At 40.9% G+C, this 19175-nt stretch overlaps 1 protein-coding gene across 1 annotated transcript in view; it reads left to right on the top strand.

The window, feature by feature from the left end:
* The first annotated feature begins 3145 nt into the window (after window positions 1-3145).
* The window catches only part of LOC115202444 (up-regulator of cell proliferation), a 43172-nt gene continuing 27142 nt past the window's right edge, over window positions 3146-19175 (top strand). The window contains exon 1 of the mRNA XM_029766589.1: window positions 3146-3253. The gene's annotated coding sequence lies outside the window, so the exon portion shown is untranslated. The remainder of the gene's footprint in view (window positions 3254-19175) is intronic.

Here is a 19175-nt window from a genome sequence, read left to right as displayed (position 1 = left end):
TAGTGGTGTCATGTTAATCACACTGTATTATTGATCTACTAGTGGTGTGTCATGTTAATCACACTGTATTATTGATCTAGTGGTGTGCCATGTTAATCACACTGTATTATTGATCTAGTGGTGTGCCATGTTAATCACACTGTATTATTGATCTACTAGTGGTGTGTCATGTTAATCACACTGTATTATTGATCTACTAGTGGTGTCATGTTAATCACACTGTATTATTGATCTACTAGTGGTGTGTCATGTTAATCACACTGTATTATTGATCTACTAGTGGTGTGTCATGTTAATCACACTGTATTATTGATCTACTAGTGGTGTGTCATGTTAATCACACTGTATTATTGATCTACTAGTGGTGTGTCATGTTAATCACACTGTATTATTGATCTACTAGTGGTGTGTCATGTTAATCACACTGTATTATTGATCTACTAGTGGTGTGTCATGTTAATCACACCGTATTATTGATCTACTAGTGGTGTGTCATGTTAATCACACTGTATTATTGATCTACTAGTGGTGTCATGTTAATCACACTGTATTATTGATCTACTAGTGGTGTGTCATGTTAATCACACTGTATTATTGATCTACTAGTGGTGTCATGTTAATCACACTGTATTATTGATCTACTAGTGGTGTGTCATGTTAATCACACTGTATTATTGATCTACTAGTGGTGTGTCATGGTAATCACACTGTATTATTGATCTACTAGTGGTGTCATGTTAATCACACTGTATTATTGATCTACTAGTGGTGTGTCATGTTAATCACACTGTATTATTGATCTACTAGTGGTGTCATGTTAATCACACTGTATTATTGATCTACTAGTGGTGTCATGTTAATCACACTGTATTGTTAAAATTCAATTATTTTACCTCAAAGTTCTAGTGTTGCTCCAGTCTTGTAGCTGTCATAATATAATACAGTGTGATGTCATGCTTTACAATGTTAATGACAATCGATTATTGACCTACTTCAAAACATCTTTAACTGTTAATATTAAAATGTTTCAACTTCATACTCATCATCTCCATCACCAACATCAACGAAAATGGCATGTTTAAGCATAATATGGACATGTTATAGTATACAATAGTCATCACACTGGATTAATAATCTACTAGTGACACACAAATAAAGTCTACCAGCCATTATTACAGTGATTGTTGTTTTTACATAGGGTCTTCAGAAATCACTGTAATATAGCTACTTAAAAAGTTAGAAAGATAAAGAATGTGGGGATAGACCAAATAAATGTAGCCATTGAACACTTTTTTAAATTGATAATATCTCTAATGAAATACAAAAAAAAACATTTCAAGCTCATTTAGATCTCGCTGTGAAGCTGTGTGCGTATGTGTGTGTACTGTGTTTGTATGTCATGACTGTAACACATCTTGCTTTCACAATTTAACATTTGCTAAACAGCACCCCCGTTAAACTAACCTCACTTTACCCCAATATCAAAGTCATTTTAAATAAGGCCGAAAATTAAATAAACGATTTGGTATAACTTTGATTATGGAAGATTGAATAGTTGTGCTTCAAACTGTTTGCTTAGAATGCTTTGTAGCTATGATCTTAATTTGTGCATGAGAGTGCATCCGACATTTGTTCCTACCAGAAAATGCATTCGAATCAGTTTCCGTACCAGAAAATGCATCTGGCTCAGTTTCCCTACCAGAAAACACGCTATAGCATAAAGCAGTCGTCACCAATTGATCAACTGGTCGATCTTCACTGCATTCTTAGTTGATCACCAAACATTTCTTCAGAAAAGCCGACTATGAAGGCTTGCGCTCCTTTTTTGTTTGTTGGTGTTGCGCAGTAGGTGGTAGGTGCACTTGTTTCAGAAGCCCTGCGCACCTGGTAGACAGTGTTCCCAATATGAACCGTTTCATTTGTAAGAAAAGAAAGACTCCGCCTTACTATCACTTGCGCTGCAGCTGCAATGAATGAGCAGCCAAGTGTATCGATAGCCCTGCGCTTTCGAATTATTATTAGCAGCCCAGTATATTTTGATATGGAGGAGTATTTCCCTTTCTCTGGCCATAGGAACAACATGCATGTGTGCAATGAGGCGGATGCGGATGCGGTGCGACTAGAGTTTCGCCATCAGTGTCCCCTCTCTCTGGTCAGTCTCACCGGAGGAAAGGAAGGAGAGAGCAGGGGCCGTGAGAGGTTGACCCTCTGCTGCCATCTCCCTCCGCTGAGACTAATATCGTGTTCAATTGCTAAAATGATTACCATAAACTGCCTCCAACGTCGTTTTAGAGAATTTGGCAGTACAAACAACAGGCCTCACAATCACATTTAACCACACCAGTATAACCACACCAGCCCAGGACCTCCACATCTGGCTTCTTCACCTGCGGGATTGTCATAGCGGAGGGTGCTGAGGAGTATTTCTGTCTGTAATAAAGCCCTTTGTGGGGAAAAACTCATTCTGATTGGCTGGGCCTGGCTCCCCAGTGGGTGGGTCTGACTGCCAAGTGAGTGGGCCTTTGCCCTCCCAGGCCCAACCATGGCTGTACCCCTGGCCAGTCATGTGATATCCATAGGTTAGGGCCTAATGAATTTATTTAAATTGGCTGATTTCCTTATATGAACTGTAACTCAGTAAAATTGTTGAAATTGTTGCATGTTGCGTTTATATTTTTATTCAGTATAAATGGGAGATGTAAATTGCAGGCTATTACCAAGTGCCATGTCCTCAGGTAGAAGCCACATGAGCATAGCCATTAGCCCAAACTATGAAAACCATGTTTCAGAGTTGATACATGTGCATCCAGGTAAAATTATGTGGGTGAGTCAACATATTTCATATGATTTAATGCATGTTATTAACAAAGTGTGCTCCATTTGGAAGTAGACATTGAAAATACACTATTCGTTTTAAACAAAATGTTGAATCACTTCTCACTGGCAAATTCTTCCTGGTCGGGGCAGTGTGGGTGGGGCGAGCATGATGTGACAATAAGTAGACCAGAGCCAGCTGTTCTCTGTCTCGCGTGAGCATGCCAAATATAATGGCAGAACCGTGAGCTCACGCGGGAAAAGCATGCTCTCCATATTTGCTAAAGTTGTCCCATGTGATGCATGCGCAGATGCTCCTCCCCTCACCTCCTGCCTGTTTTTCTCACCTCACCTCTGGAACAGCATCTTAGGTTTCAACCCTTTTATTATAACCGTGTCAGTACATGCTCCAGGCTACTCTGAATGCAGCAGGAAAATGGTAAGTCAACATGTTTTATAAAAGTGTAGTGGTGGAAAAATAACTCAATTGTCATACTTCAGTAAAAGTAAAGATACCGTAATAGAAAATGACTCAAGTAAAAGTGAAAGTCACCCAGTAAAATACTACTTGAGTAAAAGTAAAGATACCGTAATAGAAAATGACTCAAGTAAAAGTGAAAGTCACCCAGTAAAATACTACTTGAGTAAAAGTCTAAAGGTATTTGGTTTTAAATATACTTAAGTATAAAAAATACAAGTACAAGAATAAACCATTCCAAATTCCTTATATTAAGAAAACTAGACAGCACAATTTCATTATTTTAATTTATTGGTGCATGGCCTGAGGCACACTCCAACACTCAGACAAAATTTACAAACGAAGCGTTTGTGTTTAGTGAGTCTGTCAGATCAGAGGCAGTAGGGATGACCAGCGATGTTCTCATGATAAGTGTGTGAATTGGACCATTTTCCTGTCAAAATGTAACAAGTACTTTTGGGTGTCAGGGAAAGTGTATGGAGTAAAAAGTACATTATTTTCTTTAGGAATGTAGTGAAGTAAAAGTAAAAGTTGGCAAAAATAATAGTAAAGTAAAGTGCAGAAACCCCCAAAAACTACTTAAGTAGTACTTTAAAGTATTTTTACTTAAGTACTTTACACCACTGTAAAAGTGTCAGGTTAAGATATGTTTTGTTAAATACTTGCAAACTGTTTGGCAGCGTTCCAGGTACTTTTTTTTTGCAGTTGCGCTGCGAGTCTCAGAAGATTGCAATAATATGTCACATGAATGGGTTTCCTGACGTGATGCATACTTCTCTAGGCGTTGTGAGATAATGTTTGTATGCTGAAAAAGACGATCTGGAGAGTCTTCTTTCTCTCAATGTAGTTAGTTGTAGGCCTAAATTCAAATCTTGACTTCTAAACCATTTCCACTGCTTTTCTAAAAGTATTCCTCTCTAATCAGGTACTGATTTAGACCTGGGTCACCAGGTGGCTGCCATCAATTATCAGGTAGAACAGAAAACCAGCAGTAGTCCTCGTAGGGTAAAATGTGAATACTCCTGGCCCAACTGCTATAGCTACATGTGAGGTTAATAGCTGTGCACATAATCCTAATAGGCCTACCTCTTCATGGACTACATTTGAACATTTTATTATTTTAGGGCAGGGGAATTCAAATCTTGAAATGGGTCTGTTTTCTCTTCTACCTGATAATTGATTGCACCCACCTGGTGTCACAGGTATAAATCAGTCCCTGATAGAGGGGAAGAATGGGGGCGATAAGCAGTGAAACTTGCTTTGAGGTCCAGAATTTGAGGGTTTTAAGGCATGAACTTGTATGGTCAGATTGAATTAAAATAAAATATAGTTATTTTATCAATGCTGGTTATGCATCTTGTTGTCATTCATCCAACGACACCTTGACTTGCTTTACACACCCTCACTGCAGAAAACTTTTCTCAAGAAATCATGTGACTTATAGTTAGAACGATTCCTGTAACCGCACCCTGCTACAAGCAGGAAACAAGTTATGGACGAACCAGAAATATGACATATCTGTTTGATAGCAACTGCAGATGGTGTCTGTGGGAACTGTCATCTTTTTGACTAACCACATTGGAACATTCTAATCTTTAAGGACATGAACTGGCAGAACAGGTTTAAATAAAGTATAGTACCATTGTTTTGAAGAAGGTGCATCCATGGTGATAGGAGGGACAGGAGGCAGACTAAGGGCAGGGCAGCGCAGCCACCTGAGGATAATATTCATTGTTCTGTGTCAGATAAATATGGCCTAAAATGGCGGTGTGGTAGACTGTCTATAAAAAAATGTGCTCTACAATTGTTAACAATAATGTCATAAAAAATGACTGACATGAAAAGGATCAACTAAATCACATGATGATGGTGCTCCTTTATAAGTAGTCTATCCTAAATCAACTGATTTATCACACTAGGATAATACAGCAGCCATCAGCATTATATTATGAGAGTATTGAGGCAGTGCTGGATAGATACCTTGATTTGTTAAGACACTCTTATTTATGTGTGTACTGTAGTCTACAGTGAACATTACTGTTAGTCCAGTCCATGTTTTCATTATACTGATAACTACTGTAGTGTATCCTAGTAGTGAACATTACTGGCAGTCTAGTCAATGTTTTCATTATACTGATAACTACTGTAGTGTATCCTACTAGTGAACATTACTGTTAGTCCAGTCCATGTTTTCATTATACTGATAACTACTGTAGTGTATCCTACTAGTGAACATTACACTAGTCCAGTCCATGGTTTCATTATACTGATAACGGCAGAACCTACCCCCCACAGCAACTTGCCCAAACCTCCACCATTTCTCCTTCACCCAAATCCAGATAGCTGATGTTCTGAATGAGCTGCAAAATCTGGACCCCTACAAATCAGCAGGGCTAGAAAATCTGGCCCCTTTATTTCTAAAATTATCCACCGCAATTGTTGCAACCCCTATTACTAGCCTGCTCAACCTCTCTTTCGTTTCGTCTGAGATCCCCAAAGACTGGAAAGCTGCCGCGGTCATCCCCCTCTTCAAAGGGGGAGACACTCTAGACCCAAACTGTTACAGACCTATATCTATCCTGCCCTTCGAAAGCCAAGTTAACAAACAGATCACCGATCATTTCGAATCCCACTGTACCTTCTCCACTATGCAATCTGGTTTCCGAGCTGGCGATGGGTGCACCTCAGCCATGCTCAAGGTCCTAAACGATATCATAACCGCCATCGATAAAAGACAATACTGTGCAGCCGTATTCATCAACTTGGCCAAGGCTTTCGACTCTGTCAATCACCACATTCTTAACGGCAGACTCAACAGCCTTGGTTTCTCAAATGACTGCCTCGCCTGGTTCACAACTTCTTCTCAGACAGAGTTCAGTGTGTCAAATCGGAGGGCCTGTTGACTGGACCTCTGGCAGTCTCTATGGGGTGCCACAGGGTTCAATTCTCGGGCCGACTCTTTTCTCTGTATACATCAATGATGTCGCTCTTGCTGCTGGTGATTCTCTGATCTACCTCTACGCAGACGACACCATTCTGTATATTTCTGGCCATTCTTTGGACACTGTGTTAACTAACCTCCAGACAAGCTTCAATGCCATACAACTCTCCTTCCGTGGCCTCTGACTGCTCTTAAATGCAAATAAAACTAAATGCATGCTCTTCAACCGATCGCTGCCCGCACCTGCCCGCCCGTCCAGTATTTCTTCTCTGGACGGTTCTGACTTAGAATATGTGGACAATTACAAATAACAAGGTGTCTGGTTAGACTGTTAACTTTCCTTCCAGACTCACATCAAACATCTCCAATCCAAAATTAAATCTAGAATCGGCTTCCTATTTTGCAACAAAGCATCCTTCACTCATTCTGCCAAACATACCCTCGTAAAACTGACTATCCTACCGATCCTTGACTTCGTCAATGTAATTTATAAAATACCCTCCAACACTCTACTCAGCAAATTGGATGCAGTCTATCACAATGCCATCCGTTTTGTCACCAAAGCCCCATATACTACCCACCACTGTGACCTGTACGCTCTCGTTGGCTGGCCCTCACTTCATATTCGTCGCCAAACCCACTGACTCCAGGTCATCTATAAGTCTTTGCTTGGTAAAGCCCTGCCTTATCTCAGCTCACTGGTCACCATAGCAGCACCCACCTCTGGCACGCCCTCCAGCAGGTATATTTCACTTGTCACCCCCAAAGCCAATTCCTCCTTTGGCCGCCTTTCCTTCCAGTTCTCTGCTGCCAATGACTGGAATGAATTGCAAAAATCACTGAAGATGGAGACTCATATCTCCCTCACTAACTTTAAGCATCAGCTGTCAGAGCAGCTCACAGATCATTGCACCTGTACACAGCCCATCTGTAAATAGCCCATCCAACTACCACATCCCCATATTATTATTTTTTTTTCTCCTTTGCACCCCAGTATCTCTACTTGCACATTCATCTTCTGCACATCTATCACTCCAGTGTTTAATTGCTAAATTGTAATTACTTCGCCACTACGGCCTATTTATTGCCTTACCTCCCTAATCTTACCTCATTTGCACACACTGTATAGATTTTTCTATTGTGTTATTGACTGTACATTTGTTTATTCCACGTGTAACTCTGTGTTGTTGTTTGTGTTGCCCTGCGTTGCTTTATCTTGGCCAGGTCGCAGTTGTAAATGAGAACTTGTTCTCCACTGGCCTAACTGGTTAAATAAAGGTGAAATAAAAATAAAAACAAAAACTAGTGAACATTACTGTTAGTCCAGTCCATGTTTTCATTATACTGATAACTACTGTAGTGTATCCTACTAGTGATCATTAATGTTAGTCCAGTCCATGTTTTCATTATACTGATAACTACTGTAGTGTATCCTACTAGTGAACATTACTGTTAGTCCAGTCCATGCTTTCATTATACTGATAACTACTGTAGTGTATCCTACTAGTGAACATTACTGGTAGTCCAGTCCATGATTTCATTACACTGATAACTGATGCACTCAGTATTCCATTCCATGCTTTATGCATGCACTAGTTAGGTACAGGTGTAGTGAACACTGATGGGAGATTCTCAATTAGAAAAAGTGTGTCCTATCCTTGACTCCTCCATCTTCCTTCCATCTTCCTGGAAACCGATAAGCGGTCAGAGGTTGAGGAAAGTGTAATCTGGTAGGTGAATGGAGGAGTTTCCCTTAAGATTGAAGCTCATTTACTGCATTTATATACAATAAAAAAAACGTTATTTGCAGAAAAACAAGTAAAAATGACCCCAGCTATTATCACCTTATCTGCTGTACGTTCATTGACCTTAATCGATCTACAAACACATAGCCTAGCTATACAACTGTAACGTTATACCCCTGAAAGAGGGGAGATATGTGAAATGATTCACACTGACATGTAGCACCAGCGACAGAACAAACCCATATGACATGTTTAAAACCACATTGGTTGCATTTTGATCACATTTTGATCAGGAATCAAGGTAAGACCCAGATGCAGACTGTCGAAGTAACAACGTTTATTACAGCAACAGGGGCAGGCAATGACAGGTCAAGGCAGGCAGGGGTCGATAATCCAGAGTAAAGGGGTAAAGGTACAGGACGGCAGGCAGACTCAGGGTCAGGTCAGGTAGAGGTCAGTAATCCAGAGGTGGGGTAAAGGTACAGGACGGCAGACAGGCTCAGGGTCAGGTCAGGTAGAGGTCAGTAATCCAGAGGTGGGGTAAAGGTACAGGACGGCAGACAGGCTCAGGCAAGGGTAAAAACCAGGAGGGCGATAAAAAGAGAGACTTGGAAAAAGCAGGAGCTGAGAAAAACGCTGGTTGACTTGACAAACAAGTCGAATTGGCAACAGACAAAAAGAGAACACAGGTATAAAAACACAGGGGATAATGGGGAAGATGGGCAACACCTGGAGGGGGGTGGAGACAATCACAATGACAGGTGAAACAGATCGGTTGTTGACAATTTTAATGTAGGCCTATGGGGAGGACAGGCCATGTGGAGATGTTCATATTGAAACATCTTTTCTTTTTTTTTTTTGTAACTTGTTTGATAAGATTAGTACAGATTTTCTTGGGGCCCAACCCCAAGTTTGGGAACCACTGTGCTAACCTCTGTCTCCTCTGCTTCCTCCTGCATGCATTGCCTGTATCAGCCTCAACACTGAGTGCCACATAACTATGTCTCAGTAGCCTACTCTCTGCAAAGTTATTATGATAACTTAATAGTGTATTTTTTGCTCCTGCTGAGATAGGCTCTGTTTAATGTTTCTTACTTCATACTTCTAGCTGGCTAAGTATTATTAGCCAGAGCCCTTAAACTTTCCTGTAATAGAAGTCTCTGCCTGCATCTAGCCACCTGACTGACATATCTATAAACCAACTGTTTACCAGTCGGTATTTGTTTGAGCGATGTCAACCTTTTTGTGAGATTATGATAACAACCATATGATTTCCATATCTAAAACAAATTAATAGATACCAGGGTAAACGTCCTGATCATTCTCCACCACACACCACTTTCCAATCAATGCTTCACTTAGATCTTCAATGGGCTGGACGGTGCTTTGAGAGGAGTTGAATTTTCCATCTTGGTCTGCCTCTGTTTTTTCAACCAGAGTCACAGTCTGTGTGCTGAAACAGCTGCAGTGATGTGGAAAGGAACAGAAGCAACTGAGTATCCGCAAAGTTATCTCCCCTGGACTGTCGGTGACGATCTGGAAACACAGTTATGCACATTCAGAATATGTAATCATAGCAAAGTCTAGTGATACATAATGTAGTGATAATATGTTTGTATAACAAATGTGAAATTCGACATAAAATAACCCACAACTATTACCTGGTGTATCTTCATTGTCCCACGGATTGTCCCCAGGTGATCCGGTAGGAGGGCCTCGATGCTCTCTATCTCCTCCTCTGAGATATATAAGAGCTTGATAGCTGACCGATCTTTTGACAGTTCCTCAAATCCAGTTTTTCCATTTGGGAGGTCCTTGCCTTGTGCCACAATTCCATCTGCTCTTCGTTTCACAGCTGCTCCTACCACATCAGCTGGGCCTTTTCCATGTCCGGCTTCTAGGAAATTCCATGTTACTCTCTGGAAGCCCATTTCAAAGGGAAGGGTGGAGAGATAGTATAAATAATTTTTAGACCTATACTGGGTTGTAGGCCCATCACTCACAAAGTGTACAGCAGTAGCCGATGGGCAAAGCTCAAGGAAGTAGGCCAGTGTTTTTGAGAGATGGGCCCAGATAGCAGAGGGGTCATGCCGCATAGAAGAGCTCAGTGAGCAAAGTGAAAATGTATAATTTGTGATATATCCAACACAGGTGTGGAGGGTCACATGCTTGTGAGAATCACCAAAGTGAACTGCCTGGATTTCACTGGTGTATTTACACAGGTAGTTCTCTGCAAAGTCAATATGCACAATGATCTCCTCTTTCCCCAGATTCTCTTTTAATTCTCTCAATTTGGAGTACTGGTGTCGAAAGTTGTACACGTGTTTCCCCAACTTCTCTTTCAATCCTTTGGAGAAGTCCTCCAGTAGAATATGCAGTGTGCCACATACCTTTTCTTTTACTGTCAAATGTACAGTGAACTTCTCCATGTTTCCCTCTTTGTTTTTCTTCTCTCTCTTCAGCTTTGTTTTTCCACTCAAACCACCATGTCTGCTCACCAGCATCAAAGTCAGATGTTTTAAGCTCTTTTGCTTGGTAAAGGGAGCACTCTCTATACATGCACTCTTTCTGCAGGTTCTCACAGCACAAAGACTCAATGAGTTTCTCAATGTTGCTGCAGCTGATCACTTTGTGATACTGTAGTTTGTCCACCATGAACTGGAGGTTGGCGTGGGTTTTGCAGAGACATGTGTCCCTATCCTGGACTGTTGGCTTGACAACCCAAAAAGGACGTCTTTTGCAGAATTCACAGTAGGAAATTTGAATTTCTGAATATTCTCTCTTAAACTTCTGATAAAGGTTCTGAATTGTGCCATTCAAGAAGCGCTTCTGCGTTTTCTTCTTGTTCCTCGTTAGTGTGTCCTTTTTCCCTGTTGTTGCTCTGCTGTTGTCATCACGTTCATAGAATCTAGTGATTTTCTCTTCTGTGGCTGTGCTGATTCTGTTACACTGATTGTTCCTGGAGTATTGAAGACTTGATGGCCTGTTTTCATTTGCCCTCATTGCTTTTGCTGAAAATCCAAATTCTCTGTTTGCGGCTTTGACCAGGCCATACTTTCTCAGGATGTTGCCTCTGAGCATTTTTGAAGCCACTTGTTTGTCCTTGGCACTGCACATTTTTTTTATACTTTTGTTTTAACTGTGCAATGATGGCATGTTGAAACAATAAAATCCTTCTCAAGTTCTTCGGAGTTCCCTTCATTTGCTGTTTTGTCTTTGGGGAATCTTGTCTCTCCATTTTGTTCATCAGTCGATCATACCTTTTTTGTATTTCTCAGCTTTCCGTAAAGCATTATCAAGTTTGACAGTTGTCATACTAAGATCTCTGTATGCTTTTGAGCGACCTCTTCCAACCTTTTTCCTTTCAGCAAGTATTCAACTTCTCATTCCTGTTGCAGACGATGAGGAAGGGGTATCAGGGTGTGAATCAGGGGCAGGTAAGTTAGGGGCAGGTATGTTAGCTGACGCTGAGATGTAAGCTATTTAGCAGATATATTAATATATTTATCCTAAAATAAGACATACTTATGTAGAAACAATATACAATCGTTTAACATGTGAATTTTGGAAAATCGAATATGCTTTAAATGCTAGGTTATTATACTAATTTTGGCTATAATTCGCTGCACACTTTTGAGGAAGTAACAGTACGCACTGTACCCAAATGAACGTTGAGTCTAGTACGTTGGTATTTTTTGCTTACTGCATACATTTATTGTAAACAGTACCTTTCTAAATAGTATATAGTACGATTAGTAGTACCCATTATGTCGTTTTAGTAAGTAGTAGGCAATATGGATTTCGGACGAGGCCTATGACTTCCTGGTGGAGCCAAAATAGATGCGTAAAAAGCGTTGGGAACATAGAGATGGATAGAGGGCTCATTTTTGTATCTGTGCTATTCATTATAGCGTCTGTTCCAACATGGGCAAGGACTTGGCTAATTAACGTTTTAGCTAACCCTTTTTCTAACCCTTTTTCTAACCGTAACCTAATTATTCTAACCTGCTATGTTAATTCTCCTAACCTGCTACGAAAAGTCAAGTCTGATGGTAATTTGACAAAAGCTGGATTGTCAAGCAACGCCATTATATCAAATGTTATTGGTCACATACACATATTTAACAGATGTTATTGCGGGTGTAGTGAAATGCTTGTGTTCCTACCTCCAACAGTGCAGTAATTTTATTTTATTTCATCTTTATTTAACCAGGTAGGCCAGTTGAGAACAAGTTCTCATTTACAATTGTGACCTGGCCAAGATAAAGCAAAGCAGTTCGACACATACAACAACACAGAGTTACACATGGAGTAAAACAAACATACAGTCAATACAGTAGAAAATAAGTCTATATACAATGTGAGCAAATGAGGTGAGATAAGGGAGGTAAAGGTTAAAAAAAGGCCATGGTGGCGAAGTAAATACAATAAGTCTTTTGTAAGTCGCTCTGGATAAGAGCGTCTGCTAAATGACTTAAATGTAAATGTAAATATAGCAAGTAAAACAGTATCTAACAATACACAACAATACACAGAAATGTAAAAGTAGATGAATGGAATTAAAAAATATTGGGACGAGCAATTAGGTCTGAGTCCACAATATAAATATATATGGGATGTATTGACATTATGGACAGTATACTACATATTCTATCCATATATCTGAAGAATAGGTAGGACAGAATAGTGTATATACAGTAATAGTTGAATAGGATGGACTTGACTAGATTACAGTGTATACATATGAAATGGGTAAAACAGTATGTAAACATTTATTAAAGTGTTTTATGTCTATGTACATCGGGCAGCATAAGTAATCAGGTGGTAGCCGGCTAGTGACAGTGACTAAGTTCAGGGCAGGGTACTGGGTGGAGGCCGGCTAGTGATGGGTATTTAAGTCTGATGGCCTTGAGATTGAAAAACAGCTTCTGTCTCTTGGTCCCAGCTTTGATGCACCTGTACTGACCTCTCCTTCTGGATGATAGCAGGGTGAACAGGCCGTGGCACTTGTGGCTGAGGTCCTTGGATGAACTTCTTGTAGATGTCCTGAAGGGCAGGTAGTTTGCGCCCGGTGATTTGTTGAGCTGACCGCACCACCATCTGGAGATCCCTGCGGTTGCGGACGGTGTAGTTGCCATACCAGGCGGTGATACAGCCCAACAATGGTGCATCTGTAAAAGTTTGTGAGGGTCTTAAGGGCCAAGCCGCATTTCTTTAGGCTCTTGAGGATGAAGAGGTGATGTTGCGCCTTCTTCACCACACTGTCTCTGTGGGTGGACCATTTCAGATTGTCAGTGATGTGTACGCCGAGGAACTTGAAGATTTTCAACTTCTGCACTGTGGCCCCGTCGATGTGAATGGGGGCGTGCTACCCCTGCTGTTTTGTGAAGTCCACGTTCAGCTCCTTCGTTTTGTTGACGTTGAGTGAGAGGCCCTCACCTCCTCCATGTAGGCTGTCTTGTCATTGTTGGTAATCAGGCCTACCACTTTTGTCATCTGCAAACTTGATAAATAGTTGTAGGCATGCGTGGCCACACAGTCATGGGTGAACAGGGAGTTTAGGAGGGGTCTGAGCATGGACCCCTTGTGTTGAGGATCAGTGTGGTGGAGGTATTGTTGCCTACCTTCACCACCTGGGGTGCGGCCCATCAGGAAATCCAGTACCCAGGTGCACAGGGCAGGATTCAGACCCAGGTGCACAGGGCAGGATTCAGACCCAGGGCCCCAAGCATTATGATGAGCTTGGAGGGTACTATGGTGTTGAAGGCTGAGCTGTAGTCAATTAACAGCATTCTTACATGCAGTGCATTCGGAAAGTTTTCAGACCCCTTCACTTTTTCCACATTTTGTTACATTACAGCCTTATTCTAAAATGGATTAAATACATTTTTGTCCTCATTAATCTACAAACAATACACCATGTTGAAAGTGTTGCACATTTATTCAAAATACAAAACAGAAATAGCACATTTACATAAGTATTCAGACCCTTTGCTATGAAATTTGAAATTTAGTTCAGGTGCATCCTGTTTCCATTGGTCATCCTTGAGGTGTTTCTACAACTTGATTGGAGTTCACCTGTGGTAAATTCAATTGATTGGACATGATTTGGAAAGGCACACACCTGTCTATATAAGGTCCCACAGTTGACAGTGCATGTGAGAGCAAAAACCAAGACATGAGGCAACGTTGTTGCCGGTGATGTCTGGACGTTCACGCAGATGAGCAGGGTCCCTGGGCATCTTTCTTTTGGAGTTTTTCCAGAGTCAGTAGAAAGGCCTCTTTAGTGTCCTGTTTTCATAACTGTGACCTTAATTGCCTACCGTCTGTAAGCTGTTAGTGTCTTAACGTCCGTTCCACAGGTGCATGTTCATTAATGGTTTATGGTTCATTGAACAAGCATGGGAAACAGTGTTTAACCTCTCTTGGGCAGGTGGAACGATAATGTCCCACTTTTCCAACAGCCAGTGAAATAGCAGGGCGCCAAGTTCAAAACATCAAAAATCTCATAATTCAAATTTCTCAAACATACAACTATTTTACACCATTTTAAAGATACACTTGTCCTTAATCCAATCACATTGTCCAATTCCAAAAAGGCTTTACGGCGAAAGCATAAAGTTAGATTATGTTAGGACAGAGCCTAAACAAGGAAAAACCACTCAGCCATTTTCCAAGCAGGAGAGGCGTCACAAAAAACAGAAATACAGTTCAAATTAAGCACTAACCTTTGACGATCTTCATCAGATGACACTCCTAGGACTCAATGTTACACAATACATGTAGGTTTTGTTCGATAAAGTTCATATTTATATCCAAAAACCCCATTTTACATTGGCGCGTGATGTTCAGAAAATATTTTGCCTCCAAAACTGCCGGTGAATCAGCACAACAATTTACAAAAATACTCATCGTAAACGTTGATAAAATATTAAACTGTTATTCAAAGAATTATAGATGAACATCTCCTTTATGCAACCGCTGTGACAGATTTAAAAAAAGCTTCACGGGGCTCAGAAAAAAACACCAGGCAATACAGATACCCACCATTTTGGAGTCATCTAAAATCATAAATAGCATTAGAAATATTCACTTACCTTTGATCTTCATCAGAATGCACTCTCAGGAATCCGAGGTCCACAATAAATGTTGTTTTGTTCGATAAAGTCCATAATTTATGTCCAAATACCTCCTTGTTGTTAGCGCGTTCAGTAAGCTACTCCAAATGTAGGAAGCGCGACAATTTCACGACAAAGTTAAAAAAAAAGTTCTATTTACGTTCGTAGAAACATGTCAAACGATGTATAGCATCAATCTTTAGGGCCTTTTTAACATAAAACTAAAATAATATTCCAACCGGACGATTCCAATGTCTTGGAACACAGCTAACTCTCAAATGTAGTCATGTCATGTCCTTTCCTGAGTCAACAACTTCCAACTTCCTTTGTTCGCTCTCTGTTCACCATAGAAGCCTCAAACAACTTTCTAAAGACTGTTGACATCTAGTGGAAGCCTTAACAAGTGAAAAATAAACCCAAGTCACTGTGTGTTAGATAGGCAATGACTTGAGCCTCAGATTTCCCACTTCCTGGTTGGATTTTTCTCAGGTTTTTGCCTGCCATATGAGTTCTGTTATACTCAGACATCATTCAAACAGTCTATGAAACTTCAGTGTTTTCTATCCAAATCTACTAATAATATGAATATCCTACCTTCTGGGCCCGAGTAGTAGGCCGTTTAATTTGGGCACGCTTTTCATCCAAAATTCCGAATGCTGCCCCCTACCCTAGTGAAGTTAACCTGTTATGGATAGGGGGCAATATTTTCACGGCCGGATAAAAAACGTACCCCATTTAATCTGTTTATTACTCCTGCCCAGAAACTAGAATATGCATATAATTGTTTGATTTGGATAGAAAACACCCTAAAGTTTCTAAAACTGTTTGAATGGTGTCTGTGAGTATAACAGAACTCATATGGCAGGCCAAAACCTGAGAAGATTCCAAACAGGAAGTGCCCTCTCTGACCATTTCTTGGCCTTCTTTAGCCTCTTTATTGAAAACAGAGGATCTCTGCTGTAACGTGACACTTTCTAAGGCTCCCATAGGCTCTCAGAAGGCGCCAGAACGTTGAATGATGACTTTGCAGTCCATGGCTGAAAAACAGTAGCGCATTTGGATAGTGGTCGATCTGAGAACAATGAGACGGGTGCGCGCATGCACGTGAAGAGTCCATTTTACATTTTCAGTCTTTGAACGAAAACAACGACTCCCGGTCGGAATATTATCGCTATTTTACGAGAAAAATCGCATAAAAATTGATTTTAAACAGCGTTTGACATGCTTTGAAGTATGGTAATGGAATATTTAGAATTTTTTTGTCACGATACGCGCGGACGCGTTACCCTTCGGATAGTGTCTTGAACGCATGAACAAAACGCCGCTATTTGGATATAACTATGGATTATTTGGAACCAAACCAACATTTGTTGTTGAAGTAGAAGTCCTGGGAGTGCATTCTGACGAAGAACAGCAAAGGTAATCCAATTTTTCTTATAGTAAATCTGAGTTTGGTGAGTACCAAACTTGGTGGGTGTCAAAATAGCTAGCCTGTGATGGCCGGGCTATCTACTCAGAATATTGCAAAATGTGCTTTCACCGAAAAGCTATTTTAAAATCGGACACCGCGATTGCATAAAGGAGTTCTGTATCTATAATTCTTAAAATAATTGTTATGTTTTTTGTCAACGTTTATCGTGAGTAATTTAGTAAATTCACCGGAAGTGTTCGGTGGGAATGCTAGTTCTGAACGTCACATGCTAATGTAAAAGCTGGTTTTTGATATAAATATGAACTTTAATGGACAAAACATGCATGTATTGCATAACATAATGTCCTAGGAGTGTCATCTGATGAAGATCATCAAAGGTTAGTGCTGCATTTACCTGTGGTTTTGGTTTTTGTGACATTATATGCTAGCTTGAAAAATGGGTGTCTGATTATTCCTGGCTGGGTACTCTCCTGACATAATCTAATGTTTTGCTTTCGTTGTAAAGCCTTTTTGAAATCGGACAGTGTGGTTAGATAAAGGAGAGTCTTGTCTTTCAAAATGGTGTAAAATAGTCATATGTTTGAAAAATGGAAGTTTTCGGATTTTCGAGGAGTTTGTATTTTGCGCCACGCCCTATCATTGGATATTGGAGCGGTGTTCCGCTAGCGTAACGTCTAGATGTAAGAAGTTAAACCCTGTATTTTTACGAATGATCTTTGAAAGACAGGGTCCTGAAAAAGTGACATTTCTTTTTTTCTGAGTTTAGTTCCCACGCACATGCCAGACAGTAGTGGGAGCGAGAGGCACTGTGTTCTGGATGTTGTTGCCTTTCAAGCCCTCCCCATTGAGTAGCAGACTGTATGTATCAGTGGAGGCTGGTGGGAGGAGCTACAGGAGTACAGGCTCATTGTAATGTCTGGAATGGAATTCATAGACTGGAGTCAAACATGTTGTTTCCATATGTTTGATATGTTTGATACCATTCCATTAATTCCATTCCAGCCAATTATAATGAGCTCCTCCTAGAGCTCCTACCACCAGCCTCCTCTGGTATGTATCAATGTGACATCTATATGGTTATCACTATTAGTTATTTCTTGTCTAGGCTGCCATCATACTTTAAATAAAACCATGGGATTGAACATATGGTCATGTGATGACAAAACATGCAGCTGCCAGGTAGGAAGCCAGGGCTGCGTTCTGGAATGTTCAGTTGCACAGAACCGGTGCTGTACTGAATGAGCAGTTGAAAAACGGTGAGAGTTTGGGTTGTGGACTTATGTCATTGGTCATGTGGGTTAGGGAACACTGTCAGCATGGCCGCTGCCCTTTAAATACGTCACTCGTTGCTTCAAGCCACACTTCACCACACCAACCAAATGGGAGCAAACATACCTCAAAGTCTGTTCAAGAACTGTTCAAGGGAAAGGATACCTACCGTAATTTCCAGACTATAAGCCACAACTTTTTTCCCACGCTTTGAAGCTTGCGGCTTAAACAATGACGCGGCTAATATATGGATTTTTCCCGCTTTCAATTTTTTTGGGGAAAAACCTTCTTTTTTTTTTTTAAATCATTCACTAAAACGGGCTGCATGCGAAGAGCAACTTATGGTCAAGTCTGCCAGTGGGTCCTGACAGCGTGGAGCATTGTCAAAAAATCCACTATCATCAACGGGTTTCGAAAGGCTGGACTGCTGCGTGTTGAAGAGGGCTCAGCGGGGGATTTGCCTCCGGATGAAAGTGACGAGAGCGACAATGAAAACGATCCAATATCGGATGAAGCAATTCTGAGGCTATTCAACTCCGACACCGAAGGAGATGACTTCAGTGGTTCAGTGCACAGGAGGAGGAAGATAGTGACCAATGACTTTCTTGGTAGGCTACTGTTTACGGCAAATGTTTTATTTTTTGTTACAAGCCGTGTTTCGTTAAAGCCTATTTATAGGGTGACCATACGTCCTCTTTTTCCCGGACATGTCCTCTTTTTGGACCTAAAAAAATGCGTCTGGCCGGGATTTCTAAATCGCCCAAAATGTCCGGGATTCGGCTTTTGCTTTCTACAGTCCCATTCAATGTGTGCATTTTTGGGGTTTTGCATTGCTTTGACCTTTCTCTTTAGGTCCCGCCTTCTCACACGCCACCATTGGTGGGTCATGTAGGCCTACGCAAACATTGGTCAAACTGCATCTCAATCATTACCCTCACCATGGCAACAGCCAAGAGACAGAGCAGCAGCTTGCTTGTCAACAGTGGCGCATGGTTCCAGAACAGCGTAAAAATGCCCAAACGCAAATGTAAAATCACAGACGATTTACAGAGAAAATTCCCGTGTTTTCGTCTTGGTCGGGATCCGTGTGAAGCAGAATGCATGACCTGCAAAGCTGGCATGTACGTGTCGGTGTCAAATAAAGGTGCTAGCGACCTAGAAGCCCACATAAGCTCCGCAAAACACAAAATTGCAGCTAAAGGAGAGAGTTCGTCAGGTAAATTAACTTACTATTTTGTGAGAGCAGGTAAAACAGAAGATGCTGTTACTGCTGCGGAGGGAGTTTTTGCATTCCACAACACAAAGTATCACAATAGCTACAGATCAATGGACTGCACGTCTGCCTTGTTAAAAAAGGCTTTCCCTGATTCCGAGACTG

The sequence above is a fragment of the Salmo trutta genome, chromosome 11 (assembly GCF_901001165.1).
Source record: "Salmo trutta chromosome 11, fSalTru1.1, whole genome shotgun sequence".
Classification (NCBI taxonomy): domain Eukaryota; kingdom Metazoa; phylum Chordata; class Actinopteri; order Salmoniformes; family Salmonidae; genus Salmo; species Salmo trutta.
This window is presented reverse-complemented; position numbering and strand designations above follow the sequence as displayed.